Consider the following 15,923-nt stretch of genomic DNA (forward strand, 5'->3'; position numbering starts at 1 on the left):
TCCAGAGGAGGGCTCCAGCAGAGGTCTGTGCTCCCATTCGTTGCGTGCAAGTCAGCACCTGTGTGGGCAGCAGGCACTTCTCCAGCCCGAGGAGATTCCACCCTGCGTTTCCAAAGACAGGCCCTGAAATCGCCTTCAGGCACCTTGTGAAGAGGCAGGACCTTTGGAAGCTGCAGATCGTCAAATCTCTTACTTTACACGCTACTCTAGCAAGGGTTGCCAACTAGAATCAGGATAAACCCAGTGAAATTAGAATTTCACATTAACTTAGAAATGTCTAAAGGACAGTTCTTATAACTGAATATGCTACATTTGTGGTCTTAGCCGTACCTGTTTGCTCAAGGTAGGAGTCTTTTGTTGGTTCATTTTAACTAAGGTAGGGTCTCAGAAAACAATCCCCCAAGTATGGCACTCTGGCATGCTGAGTCTTTTGAACTGAGAGACATTGGAAGGCCTCTTCAGAAGCAGCCTCAGAACCAAGGTCTCTCCCTTACCCCCAAGCAAGCCATAGAAATGTTGACGAACAGCCCAGGGGGCTTTTACTCCAAGAGAGAAGTTACAGAGAGGCAAATCATACCAAAGCAATGAGGCTTTATTAGGGCTTGTACTTGAATTAGAGAGAAACAGCACCGCGGATAGGGTTCCTGGACCCGCTTTTAAAAGAGATATCAGGCAAAGTTTTTATGGGTTGGTGGTTGTGTGTGCAGGCCACACTACTGTTGTTGCCTACTGTTCAGGATTTCTACACACGTTTCATCTGATCTTTTCTCTAGGCACCGTGGATCAGGTCTACACTGGCATGGTGATTGGTTATTGGCTCATGCATGTTGGGTCTGCTCATCTGGAAGATAGCGAAGGCTCATTACTGTCATCCCAGGAAGATCATACAACAGATAATATAGCTGTCCAGAGGCTGCTGGAAAACCTCTTTACAAGCTTTAAAGAAGGCAGGTAGTGTAAATTCAGCCAAATTAGCTTCTGAAAAACAGACAACATGATTGGGAACTTGACAGTTTCTTATTCTCATTTGCCATGAGACATTTTATTCTCCTTAATCTTAAGGAGTCATGAACAAAAGTATCTTTAGCTCTTTCTTGCTGACTGAGGACATCGAACCTCTGGTAACTGGAGGTGGAAAAATCTCTTGCTGGCTATTCTAATGGCAAATAAAGTCCCAATTCCTCTTTTGAAGGTATTTGTTGAAAACCTTACATCATCTTCAGTTTGACCTGAAGCTGCTATAACCTCAAGGAAATAAATTTAACCAAGAGGTTTATAACATAAGGACCAAACAAAGAACATTAACAGTAAGAAAATTAACAGAGGTCGAAGAAAGGATAGAGACCACGTTATTATGCCAGGTACAGCATCCCTTACAGCTTTCCTGTAAACCCACTGGGTCTGATCACATATCCTTTTAATGTTTACCTCAACTTGTCCTAAGTACAAGTATTTATCAAAATACAGCAGAAAGTACTAGTGACAGGACATGCCACCCTGTTCTACCAGGAGATAATCTAGTGCTAGACTGTTGTCAAGAACCAAATTTGCTAAGAAATTAAGGAAACTTTAGTCCTGTAATAGTCTCATGGGTGTTTGGGTGATTATTTCAATTGTGGTTAGATTGTGCAGGGTAGTTTCACGATTGGCCAACCCTCCCCATGGTGCATCCATACCTACTGTGACCCTTTTGCCTGCCAAGATAAGGCTTATAGCCTCCTTATTACAATATAAAAGAAGTGGGTTTGGGTAAAATATGGAGATTTCTGAGGGAGCAAGAAATCCCAGAGTGTAATCACTTTTGAGCCACAGGTCATCAGTATAATCATAGGCTAGAGTCTCATCAAGGAAGGAGGTGGTAGAGTTTGTGGCCAGGTGGGTATTTGCAGGGAGGCGGCATAGCCAGACCTTGCCATGGGGTGCACGACTAGAAAGAACAGTTGAATTATTCCTGGCCTCTAGGTCTCTGTGTACCCATGATACTGGGGGAAGAGAGCATGGCCTTGTTAATGGGCCATGAACTTCCACAAGGATATTGTTCAGCCAAAGAGCTTTGGAAATGATTTAGTAAGTAAATGTCTCCAAGCAATGTGTGTCACTGAATAGTTCTGAATTTTGCTCCTTGTCAGGGAGTCTTAATGCAGGGGCCTGGACAAGCTTTGAGGACTTCGATGCCTTCTAGTAATCTTCATCTCAGCAGAGGGTCTGCCATGCGACCAACGCGAGCTTCATAAAAGAAGGTTCAATGCATAAAAATTGCTAGTGAGTTTTAAATTAAAGAGACAGACTCTCATTTACCTTTATTCCCAGCTCCGAGACAGCTTCTCCTAGCTCCCACCTCTAGCCACCTAATGCAGTGGCGAGATTTACAGAAGCGATTGGGTCTTCAGGCCAGTGGCCAGGCACACCTCTGCACGGACAAGCCCTCATACCTGGGACAGGGTGTGGGGTGGCTTTAACACTGCTGTGTCCAAGCACCTCTCACCCAGCCAGGGAGGTAACTCAAATCACGTTCAAGGATGGCCTCCCACAAGAGGGGTTCCCTATTATCACTCCACCCCACCAGCCTTTTCTCATTTTCTTTTTCTTTTTTTTTTCCCACAAGACTAGGGATTGAACCAGAGGTACTTTACCACTAAGCTACATCCCCAGCCCACTTTACTTTTTATTTTGTGCCCACTAAGCTACCCAGGCTGGCATCAAATTTGTAATCCTCCTGCCTCAGTCCCCCAACTAGCTGGGATTACAGGCTTGTGCCACTGTACCTGATACTGTGAGATATAAATAGATAGATAGATTAGATAGACAGATTTATTTTAGTTATAGATGGACACGATTTTATTTATTTTTTAATGTGGTGCCGAGAATGGAACCCAGTTCCTCTCATATGCTTAGTAAGTGCTCTCCCACTGAGCTACTACCCCAGCCCTGTTACTGTGATTCTTAGTGGAGGAGAATATAAATGAAAGCATCTTTTAGATCTAGGACTGTCAAGTATTGGGCATTCTAAAAGACCTGGGTGAGCAGGGTGTAAATTTTTTTTGTTTTAAGGTGTGCACTTTTCCACCATGTGGCCAGCGCAATGGTTTCATTAATGAGGTTCTTGGCATAAAAGTTAGCTAGAAGAGATCGAAATAAAACACACAGACTCAGTTACCTTTTTCTATGACCAGGTCCGAGACGGCTCCCCTCTCTGGTTCCCTCCTCTAACCGCCCAACAGGGCAGCAAGGATTACGTAGGGCTAGCAGGAGAGAGAGAGAGAGAGAGAGAGAGAGAGAGAGAGAGAGAGAGAGAGAGAGAGCACGCCTAGGAGTAGCTTTTTATTGGGGAACAAGAGATTCAGGGGAGAATTCCATCCAATGAAGGTTGAGGGGGGACCGCACTCCAAGGTCAGGGTCAGTGATTGGGCCCCCAGGGTCAGTGGTTAGTCACACCCCTACACGGTCGGGTTCTCTCATCAGGAAAGGGCCGGGAAAGTTCCGACACAGCCAGAACGCCTCAGACCCTTAACGGGAGCCGCCCAATCACGTGTCAGAATGGCTTCCCACACACTTTTATTGAATTGGTCTCAAGTCAGTGTACAGGTAAGCCCTGGCTGCCTCCACACCTTAGCCCACTCCCAGGGAGACCAAAAGCCTTCATACATCTCAAGTTGGGGGACAAAAAGGGGGGCCACAATGGCTGACCATTCAAAATAAAACAAAATAAAAAAGTATTAAGGCGAAGATTAAAAAATTTGCATTACATAATTTACACAAAAGCAATTCTGTCACCTCCCCTGTATGGACTCGGGTGAGGGTGTAAAATTTAAGGACTATATGGTGATGTCTGCTTCTTTAACCATAGAGGTGAGAAACAAATCATTATTTCCCTACAAGCTTTTTTTTTTTAAACAAGATAGAATATTGCCAGAAGATCAGAAGGCCTGATGAGCCCGTGTTTAAGAACCTCTGCAACAGTTGTTGGATTCTTTTAGAACTTCAGGTTCGAGAGGGTATGGCCTTTTCCAAGAATGGTCTGTTCCAGATTTCAGTTGTACCTAAACCGTGTCTATATTTATAGCATATCTGTAAAGTCAGTATTCCAAACTGAGGCCTGCATTGAGTCTTTATGTTGTCAGGAAGGTGCTGGAGTTTAGAACTGGGGCTGTCAAGGAGGACTGGTAGATGAATTCCTTATCCTGGTTCTGCAGCAACCTGTTATCTATTCTTCCTTTAGGAAAATAGAAGCACCCAGTTTACTAAGAAGATCCTTCCCTAACAAGGGTATAGGGCATTCTGAAACATACAGGAAGGACTGGGCAATGGCTGTAGACCCAACTTTACAACTGAGGGGAAAAGTAAAACTTCTCATCTTAAGCTGCCCATCTATAACCATCATCATGCAAGCCGACATTGGAAGAGAGCAGGACTCAGGCCTCTTCAATCCAAGTGCCAATTTTCCCACTTGGGGGACCATGCTTGGACGTGGGCTGCTGCCCAGCTGGCCTTCTCAGGGATGATGAGGACAAATCCTCTTCAAGTGCCCTTTCTTTTGTCAGTATGCTCACTGATTTTGACCTTGGCATCACAGCTTGCACTGGAGGCTGACTGTAGATCTTGGGAGCTTTGTATGTTAACCTCAGTTTGTGGCCAAATCAGGGTAGTCAAGAGTATATATTTTTTCCTAGTTTTCTACCCTTCTTGGCCTCCTCTGCCCTGTCTTTATTGTTATATACCCTGAAGGCCTCTATCATGAGGCTGCCAGTGCCTTGCCTGGGGTTCCTTCTTCCTTCCCAGGAGGGTATAAGCCACCAGAGAAAATTAAATATTTAGTGAAGAAATAAGATGCAGAGTCAGAAAAATAGTTTTAAGGAGCTTGGAGCACCTGATAGGTCCAACCCACACACAAGCTGGAGCTGAATAATTAGAAAATGTCTCCCATTGTTTTTTTAAGGGGTATATCAAAGGCAGGGATAAGGTTTCAGGGGTGAGGTCTTGCTTCCTGAGGTCTTGCTTCCTAACGTCTTGCTGTCAACAGGTTGATTGGCATCTTGGCAGGTCACACCCATCTCTGAAAGGTTGTGTGGCTGCGGCAAGTCATCCCATCTCTGGTGCTATGTGGGACCAGGCAAAGCTGACTAGAAATTCACATGTATTGGGGCAGTCTTGCCCTCTGGGATTGCCATGGGAAGTTCCCAAACACCAGATTTTCCTATTCACTGGCTACTATGCTGATTTTAGTTCACACCTAGTCCACAGGTGGCTCTCGACAGGCATCCCCCACCAAGGCCAGCAGCAGAGCCTGGGGTCCTACCTAAGGTTTTACACTTTCCTTCAGATATCTGGGGCAGCTTTTGTCATAAAATGTATAATCATCCAAGCTTCCCCTCCCACCAACTCCAGGTCAGTATTGGTGTATTTTTAGGAGGCCTCTCATAGGGTGTCCTAAGCACACCACAGGATTTTTTCCTTTTCCTGGGTAACCTCAAATTTGTCATAATAACAGGTTTACTAGGCATCACTTCATTCCCTTAGAAACACAGGTTAGAGCCAGTCATGTAGCACATGCCTGTAATGTCAGCGACAAGGAAGCTAAGAGAATTGCAAGTTCAAGGCCAGCCTCTGCAACTTAAGAAGGCCCTGTCTCAAAGTTTAAAATATAGTAATAATAAAAAGGGCTGGGGATGTGGCTCGGTGGTAAACCACCCCTGGGTTCAACCGCCAGTACCAGAAAGAAAAGAAACAAAGGTTGTAAGATATTCTATTCTAGCTCTTGGATGCGCTCCTGGGAGTCCCATTTAGGGTCTACACTTGGAACCACACATTCCTCAGGTTATTGGACATTATATTCCATGGTGTTGTCTACTTAATCTGTAAGCTACTTCAACAACCTTTTATTTTATTTTATTTACTTATATTCTTTTTACTTCTTGCACTTTAGGAATCTTGTTGAGGAATTTGGATCCTAAGCCAACATAATGGAAGATTGGGCCTACATTTTCTTTTAGTAGGCACAGGGTCTCTGGTCTAATGCTTAGGTTCTTGATCCACTTTGAGTTGAGTTTTGTGCAGGGTGAGAGATAGAGGTTCAATTTAATTCTGCTAAAACTTATGGATTTCTAGTTTTCCCAGCACCATTTGCTTCAACAACCTTTTTAAGAATCCATTCCTTTTCATTAAGAGTACAATTACTACTGCAATCATATCCCTCCAAGCAAAGACAAAGGTCAAACTCAATTTAAGGAACTCATCCCTGAATCTATTAGGGTTGTCTGAAAAGTTCCTAAACTTTTCCTTATTTGGGGCCATGTCCATTACTAAGAAGGGGGCATGCACCTAATCATTTTTCCACCTCCATCTGACACTTCCCATAGGAGGAACAGATTCCCTTGAGTAGGATGGGTGTCCTCTTGTTTCCTGACCTCAGTTCCATTAGAGATGGAATGGGTGGATTAGGTGGTCTGAGAGACTGAGAGGAAGAGGCTTCCACTTTGGATGAAGTGGGAAAGGAGCCAGGAAAGAGCTGTCAGTTGGTTCAGGAGATACAAAGGGCAGTGCTGAAGGGAGTGGAGTAGATCTTTGTGCTGGATGTGAAGGGGGTGCAGGATTCTGAGGAGAGGGACTAGGCTGCTGGCAGGGCACTGGGTGGAGGTGAGAGTCAATCAGAATGTCTGGGTGGTGGGTCTGTAGACTTAGCAGACTTAGAGGTTACAGCCACAGAGACCCAAAAGGAGTCCCTCAGTCCAGGACCTAATGTAGCTTCATAAAGATTTGGACATAGAGAATTTCTGTCTACTTTTTCTCCTTCTTACAGAATGGTTAGAGGTGGAAGATGGTGGTATAGTTTAGGGACCTATTTTTATTAGCCAATGCACATGGTCCCCCAGCTTGTATTGAGGCTAGACGATTTGGGTGGGAGAGAAATCATTTATTTTTCTTGAGACCATCAAGTTCAAATTAGTCCCAATTAGCTATCAGATAGCCAAGGGGTGAGTCTTTCAGAATGCTCAGAAAATGTCTGATATCTTTATAGTCAGTGACCAACAATCAGAGGTCAAGGTGATAGATGTAAAACCTCAAGAATGGACTCAAGGTGGGTATGTGACTTTTCTGGTTCCATGAGGCCTGTGAACAGAGATGTTGGCAAAAAAAATAAAATAAATAGGTAAGAGAGGAAAGAGAAAAGGGGGAAATAAGCTTCCCATTGGGCTATTGATGGTGTCCAGAAACTTTTAAGAAATCCTCAAGAAGCTCTTATACTAAGTCCAAGATCTGCTGAGTTCAAGTTCATGCTTTCTTTCAACTGAAAAGCAGGAAAGAAGGTGTTTTATAAGACAAGCAAAGAGGAAAGACAGGGTCTCAGGATCTCCCAAGGGCCATCTCCCAGAGAGTACAGACATTAACCACACAGGAACAGCGAAATGGCACAAGATCTGACAAGTTTCAGGTCCCCACAAATAAAGACATGGAGAAGAAAATAACAGGAAGAATCAAAGGCACTCGTAAAACAGGGTGTGTCAGGTTCAGGGCAGAACTACAACTGAATCCAAAACAGTGCCTGCAGAGACTACCAAAAAGGTGAAACCCTCCTGCAGCCTAAAATACCAGGACAATCAAGACTGGGGCCATTGCAGCCCAAATCCACCCTCCCTGAAGGTGTCTACTGTAGGATGCAAGGCTCAAACTTTAAACCAGAACAGAAACAATAAACAGAATTTAAAAGGTAAGTATAAGAGAAGCCAAACAAAGGATGGAAGCAGTCAAACAGAAAGCAGCAGTGTCATTCAAGCTGAGGATGGCCAGAGCAGAACCCACTGGTTGTGATGACATGAAACAAAGCTGTACGCGCCACTTTGTCAGCCATGAGGCAGCTCCACACAGGCTGCTGCTGTTGTCAGTTCTCTTCTTTGGGATCCTTTAAAGTGAGAGGTCCAGCTGGGTCACCAAGAATGTTGCCAATCATCCCCGGGTTCTTTTGCTCACTTCAAGACAGAAATCATTAAGAAGCAAACAATATCAAAGGAATGAGGATTTACTATGCCTATGTTTGAGCCTAAGAGAAACAGCACACTTGATAGGGTTCCTGGATAAGCTTTTGAGGAGATATCAGGCAGTTTGATGGTTTTGCTATTGTGTGCACATGGGCACTGGCGATTATGGCTCATGGTTCAGACACACGTCTCATCTGATCTCGCACATTGGGTCCGTCTATGCTCCACAGAAAGATGGAGGGTGGAGGTCATAGAGTGGTTAGAGCTTGAGGTTCTGCCCATACGAAGGCAGGAAAGGCCCTTTGTAAGTTTTAAAGGAAGCAGTTGGTATAAATAGACTGGCTTCTTGTTCAAGATGGAAAATATGGTTTGGAAATTGGATATTTCTTATTCTCAGAAACTAAAATTCCTCTTCCACAAAATGAGTCATAGAAACTAGATTCCTTTTTCCCAAAATTGGCCTTAAAACCAAGAAATATCTCTGAAACCTTTACCAGCTTTTCTATCTATCTGAGCTGGCCATAAATATATTCCCTGAGCAGGCAAAAGAGGGGAGAGAAAATGACCCCCACCTTGTCAGAAAGTAGGCATTTTGGCAGGAAGGGCCTCCTAAAATTGAATAAAGCAAATTTGGAGGAGCCACCAGTGCTAAATCAATAGAGTGTGGCTTTCAAAGTTATTATAAGAAAGTGAAAATAGGAATCTATTTCAAAGGTCTTTACAGCAGTCTGTTGGATAATATGCCAGGGTTAAGGGGAACCTGGGCTGTTTGAGCAAGTGGTGAATCCCAGCTCCAGCACTTATATATTATAACCCTGGGTCAGCAGTTCTTAAAGTTTGTTGTCTTCATCTGTAAAATGGCAGTGAAATATATAAAGCCATGTAGATTAAATGAGTGTAAAAGTGATGAGCTTAGTAAATGCTTCAAAGTCATAATGAATTTGATCCCATAATTCTACTAGGATAACCATGGTCTCCTTGTGCCCATCAGAGAGAGACTGTTAGACCAGAAAGATACATCATTAATCTGACCTCTGTGGATGATCTTTGTATTCTAAACAGGCTGCCATGGTTTTGATACAGAAAGCCCTCACATGGGTTCAGGAGGATCTGAGAGAATGAACAACATGGATGAAACAGCCCACGATTCTAGAGTTTATCATTCCAGTCATGTTGGCCATGTTTTCATCATTGTGGCCCAAATACCTAACAAGAACAGCTTAGATGGTGCTGTGGTTGTGGCTCAGTGGTAGAGCACTTGCCTAACACATGTGATGCACTGGGTTTGATCCTCAGAACCACATAAAAACAAATACATAAAATAAATGTATTGTGTCCATCTACAACCAAATATAGAAAGAAAAAAAAACCTAGCATTTCTAGTTAAGTTTACCTTAAAAAAAAAATCCTTGTACGGTAGCACTCACCTATAATTCCAGTAGACAGGATGCTTATGAATTCAAAGCCAGCCTCAGCAAAAGCAAGGTGCTAAGCAACTCAGTGAGACCCTGTCTCTAAATAAAATACAAAAAACAGGACTGGGGTTGTGCTCAGTGGTTGAGTACCCCAGACTTCAATCCCCAGTACCCTCCAGAAAAACAACAGCTTAGAGGAGGATAGATTTGATTTGGCTCACAGTTTCAGCCAGACCCATTGCTTTGGGCCTGAGGTGAAGCAGAACACCATGATGGGACGGCATGGAGCGGAAAGCTGCTCAGCCCATGGCACCTGAGAAGGAGGAAGGAATGGGGTGGAGAGAGAAATAGAGAAGGAACATGCAAGAGGCTGGGGAGAAGATAAATCCTTCCAGGGCTGGTCCCCAGTGACCTATTTCCTCCAACTAGGTCCTACCCCTTAATAGTCCATTTAGCCATCAAATGGATTATTCCACTGGTGAGGTTAGAGCCCTCATGATTCAATCATTACCTAAAAGCCTAACATCTGAATATACATTGGGCAGGGGGGCCATGCTTTCACCATGAGATGTTGGGGGACACAGCAGATCCAAACCATAAAAGTCATCATTTGGCTTACTACCCCCTACATCCCCAACAGTACATAACAGCTCATCTTTCCTTCTTTAACCTATTGTCTGTCACTCTCCATACCTGATTTGAGAGTGCACGTAAAGCCAGTAGGACAGAGCACTAAATGAGTTTATGATTAATGAAAATGAGCCAATCTGACTCATCTGGATGTTCCAACATGGATCCTTCTTTCTATTATGTCTGTCTCCTCCCTACATTTGTGTTTTAAATGTATTTGGACAGGTATTCTTGTTGTTTTTTGTATGGGGGATTGAACCCAGAGGTACTTAACTATTGAGCCACATCCTCAGCCCTTTTTCTTTATTTTTTTGAGACAGAGTCTTGCTGAGTTGCTTAAGGCCTTGCTAAGTTGCTGAGGCTTGTCCCAAACTTGTGATCCTCCTGCCTCAGCCTTCCGTGCCACCGGGATTATAGGCGTGTGCCACCGCACCTGGCAAACTTGCTATTTTCTAATTTTTTAATTGATTTTTAAAAAATAAATGACAGCAGAATGCATTAAAATTCTTTTTTTAATATTTATTTTTAGTTATAGGTGTACATGTCTTTTTTTTACTTTATGTGGTGCTGAGGATCGAACCCAGTGCCTCATGCATGCTAGGCATCCACTCTACCTCTGAGCCACAAAGCCAGCCCCTACAATTCTTATTACACATACACAGCACAATTTTTCATATCTCTGGTTGTATATAAAGTACATTCACACCAATTCGTGTCTTCATACATGTACTTTGGATAATGATGTCCATCACATTCCACCATCCTTGCTAACCCCCTGCCCCCTCCCTTCCCCTCCCACAATTCTGCCCTACCTAGAATTGTTTATTCCTCCCATGCTCCCCCTCCCTACCCCACAATGAGTCAGCCTCCTTATATCACAGAAAACATTTGGCATTTGTTTTTTTGGGATTGGCTAACTTCACTTAGCATTATCGGAACTTGCTATTTTCTTGATACTGAACATTTCTTAATTATAAATAATAAAAGGGGATTCAACTGACCTTCAATAATCCATAATATTCCCAAGATACAATGTAGTTTAAAAAAAAACAAACTTAAAAACCACAGGCTTCTCACCATTTTTCAGAACATACACCCTAAACTTTGATTCTCACTCAAAATTAGACTTTACTCTTATACATGAGATGATACCTGGTATGATCACAAGTATAAACTTCAGCAGTAAAATATTAATTCTGGAGCTGGGGTTATGGCTCAGTGGTAGAGTGCTTGCCTAGGACAGGTGAGACCCTGTGTTCCATCCTCAGCACCACATTAAAAACTATAAACAACAAATAAATAAAGGTTAAATTCTTTTTTAATATTTATGTTTTTTTAATATTTTTTAGTTGTCAATGACACTTATTTATTTATTTATTTCTATGTGGTGCTGAGGATGGAACCCAGTGCCTCACACATTCCAAGCAAGCACACTACTGCTGAGCCACAGACTCAGCCCCAATATTTACTTTTTAGATATAGTTGGACACAATACCTTTATTTATTTATTTATTTATTTTTTGAGAGAGAGAGAGAGAGAGAGAATTTTTTTAAAATTGATTTTTTAGTTTTCGGCGGACACAACATCTTTGTTTGTATGTGGTGCTGAGGATCGAACCCAGGCCGCACACGCCAGGCGAGCGCGCTACCGCTTGAGCCACATCCCCAGCCCCACAATACCTTTATTATTTATTTTCATGTGGTGCTGAGGATCCAACCCAAGCCCTCGAATACATGTGCTAGGCGAGCGCTCTACTGCTGAGCTACAACCCCAGCCCATAAACGTTATATTCTTTAAAAAAAAAAAAATTATTTATTTTTTTAAAGAGAGATAAAGAATTTTTTTAATATTTATTTCTTTTTAGTTTTCGGCAGACACATCTTTGTATGTGGTGCTGAGGATCAAACCCGGGCCGCCCGCATGCAAGGCGAGCTCGCTACTGCTTGAGCCACATCCCCAGCCCCCCGCCCCCCCAAAAATTTTGAATTCTGTATTTCAAATTTGGGCACTAAGTCCTAAAGCCATGTCTCAGATGGCTTTCTCCCATAGATGTCAGTTCCAGGAAACAGAAAAATTCTTGGTCTGTGGCACCTGGGGGATTGACAGAGCTAAGGTTGGAACACCACCTGAACTCAAGACTTCATACCATGTTATATGATCACTAATTTATTTCAGATGCTTTGCTATAGTTTGGGTCTGAAATATCCCCCAAAGACCCATGTGGTAAAGGTTTGGTTCCTAGCTTGGCATTACAGGGAGGGGGTAGAACATTTAAGAGGTACCTTATAGGAAGTCTTCAGGTCAGTGGAGCTGTGGCCTCAAGAAATTGTAAGACCTTGGTCTCTTTTTTCACATTCTAGCCATGAGATGAGACTGTATCCTACCATGTGCTTGCTCCCTGCCAAGATGTGCTGCCTCATTACAGGCCCAAAAGCAATGGGCTGATTGATCACAGACTGAAACATCCAAAACTTTAAAACTATAAGCCAAAATAAAATAAGCCTTTCTACTCAGGTTGATTATCAAAGGTATATCAGTGACAGAAAGCTAACACATGCCATCATACAAACAATACTTTTATAATAGCTTGTGTAAGTATTCAATTTAAGTTAGCTGATTTTAAAATTGGCACAGTGCCACACACTTATAGTCCCAGTTACTTAAGAGACTGAGGTGAAACTGTTTGAGCCCAGAAGCGTGGTGCCAACCTGGGCAACACAGTAAGGCTCCATCTCAAATAAATTAGGTTGGTTTCACCTAAACACTAATGAAAAGGATCTTATAGGGAAAGGTTTAAGATTACAGAGAAGAGGATAATCCCTAAGAAGAAAGATACACTTCCAGGGAATGATAAACTTAAGACAGTAAGAGGATGACCTTCTCTATTGTAACAGGAGAAAAGGATGCATGCAGATAAGCTAGCTGTTTTCTCTGTCAAGAAGAAGAGCAGGGCTGGGGATGTGGCTCAATCGGACACAACATCTTTGTTTGTATGTGGTGCTGAGGATCAAACTCGGGCCACACACATGCCACATCCCCAGCCCTATTTCTCATTTCTTTCTCTCCGCTTTCTTTCCTTAGAAAGAAAAAAGCTACTTGACAAAGTTAATATGCTAGTAATTGTGCAGGGACTCAAATCCAGATTCAATGTGTTTTGCTACAAACAGAAACAAAATTAAAAATATTTCAAATATCAAATTAGGAAGATGAAATCAAATAGGTTACTGAAATAGACCAGAGTGCCCTAGAAGAATGCTTTACCAGTACTCAGTTTATCTGTCAAAAATCAGGGTTTGGGCTGGGGTTGTAGCTCAGTGGTAGAGCGCTTGCCTAGCACACGTAAGGAACTGGGTTCAACTCTCAGTACCACATAAAAAATAAAATATTGTGTCCATCTACAACTAAAAATTAAATATTAAAAAAAAATCAGGGTTCAAACATTTCACAAAGGCTTAGGTCAACAAAATCTAGCTTCATATAAACCAACTTTAAGAAAAACAGTACTTTACTAGATGCCATGAAAGAACAAGTTTATTCAAATACTTCTCTTCTCATTGGTAGGCTGCTATGGCAGGGGCAAAGCAGAGAGGGAAAAAAAAAAGTTTAGAGGGTAATTTATCAAAGCAGGAAATGCCTCAGCGATTTAGCAAGACCCTCAGCATCTTGGCAAGATCCTTCGTGAAAGCCAGGCATGGCAGCGCACACCTGTAATCCCAGTGGCTTGCGAGGCTGAGGCCCTAAACAACTCAGCAAGATCCACTAAGCCATATACCCAGCCTTTTTAATAGTAAACAAAATATTTTGATATTAAAAAGGCTGGGGATGTGGCTTAGTGATTAAGCATCCCTGGGTTCAATCCCTGGTACAAAAAAAAAAATCCTGTATTTACAAGAAAATTTAAAAACATAATAATGTTATTGTTAAGGTTTCTTTCAGTTTATAAATACTTTGTAAAATAGCAATTCTACAAAATTATTCTAAAAATCACATATCCTAAAGTTCAAAAAAATTGTTCAAGATTGCCTTGCTATCTAAAAGACCATTTTGTTAGTTGGGACATCTTGTCAAACCAAAATGCAAGGATGCTATCAAAGAATAGGAGGGTCATGTCAATCTGACCAAGGAACCAAACCAGCTCATACTAGCCAAAGATGGGACAATTTGAACATCAAAATGGACAAATCTCAGTATCAACTGAAATGCACTGCATATTACAATTGTGAGTCCATACTAAAAAAGTTTTAATCACTTTTGGAAGATACTGAAGAACCAATTCATTATTCTGAAAACTGGTAGGTAAAGAGAATCAGGCATTTTCCTATCTTTCCTGCACAAAGTGTACTTCAGGATACCAAATATTTGATCAAGGGAAAACTTTTTATATAGAAGTATTTGAGCTAACTATTAAGGAAACAATAGAATTTAAAGTCATTTTCTGTCCTGTATAACTAATTAGAATAAAAAATTTTCTTTAAATCAATACATTGCTAAAGTTTGCAGATAATTCTAAAACTAATAATAATTTTTTAAAAAGTTATTTCCTAACTTTTTTAAAATTAGAAAATTTTTAAAAAGTTAGAAATTAAATTAAAGCCTTAGAATATTAGCCTGATGTATCTTAATAATTGAAAGAATGGAGCTAAGCCTAGATCACCAATGGCTACTAAAATTATTAAGGAAAAAGTGAAGAATTTTTAAATGCATGGACAAGGCTAAGAATACCTAGACTCACGGATCAATTTTAATATCACAGTAAGAGACAACCAGTTATTATGGGCAACCTAACATGATGCAACAGAAGTATATATATCACCTAAGAAAAACTCTTGCTCAATAAATCAAATTGAAGCTGGGCACAATGGAGCACACCTGTAATCCCAGCAATGTGGAAGCTGTGTCAGGAGGATTGCAAGTTTGAGGCCAGCCTCAGCAACTTAGCTAAGACTCTATCTCAAACCATAAACTGGGCTGGAGATACAGCTCAGTGGTAGAGCATCCCTGGATTCAATCACCAGTACCAAAAAACAAAAACAATGACAAAAAATAAAATTGGAATCTCATCACATATCTAGATCTCTCTACAGGTTTTCAGAACTATAGAAGTTAGAGAAATAAATACTGCAATCAGCAAAATCCAGAATTTGGGAGACAATTACCCAATTTCATCAACAATAAATAAGAGGAGGGAAAAAAAGAGATGGAATCCATAAAAGAGACTTAAGAGACATATCAACTAAATATAATTTGGGACCAATGTTTGGATCCTGATTCAAATATTTATGTGACAAAATACCCTAAGAAAGTATTATCAAATCAGATTGGGGTGTAACTCAATGGTAGAGTGCTTGCCCAGCATACATGAGGCCCTGGGTGTTACAAAAACAAAAACAAAAAACAACAATCAACCAAAGAAGGAAAAATAAAGAACCAACCAAATTCAGCAACATATGTAAAAATAATTTTATGCCACGTATATATTAGAAATATAAGACTGGATTAATATCCAAACATCAACTAATTTAATACACCATAGCTGTAGAATACACATTTGTAGAACACCACAAAATGAATGATATATTGCACAGATGCAGAAAAAGCATTTTACAAAATCCAACATGCATTCATGATACTCTAAAAACTTAAAAGGGGCCAGGCATGGTGGGGCATGCCTGTAATCCCAGTGGCTCAGGAGGCTGAGGCAGGAGGATCAAGAGTTCAAAGATAGCCTCAGCAACTTAGCAGGACCCAGTCTCTAAATAAAATATAAAAAGGGCATGGCTCAGTTAAGTCCCCTGGGTTCAACAACCTCCCCCATACCAAAAATAGATAAATAAAACTTCCTCAATCTGTTAGAAGACATCTACCATAAACGTACAGCTAACACAATAATGCTTAATAATGTTA

General features: G+C 41.5%; 1 long non-coding RNA gene across 1 annotated transcript; it reads left to right on the forward strand.

The window, feature by feature from the left end:
- Window positions 1-29: 29 nt before the first annotated feature.
- On the forward strand, window positions 30-7,932 carry LOC120885329 (uncharacterized). Its single transcript, XR_005727871.2, has 3 exons — window positions 30-343; window positions 774-1,361; window positions 2,130-7,932. It is a non-coding gene; the product is annotated as an uncharacterized LOC120885329 (long non-coding RNA).
- Window positions 7,933-15,923: the final 7,991 nt, after the last annotated feature.

The sequence above is a fragment of the Ictidomys tridecemlineatus genome, chromosome 1 (assembly GCF_052094955.1).
Source record: "Ictidomys tridecemlineatus isolate mIctTri1 chromosome 1, mIctTri1.hap1, whole genome shotgun sequence".
Taxonomy (NCBI): domain Eukaryota; kingdom Metazoa; phylum Chordata; class Mammalia; order Rodentia; family Sciuridae; genus Ictidomys; species Ictidomys tridecemlineatus.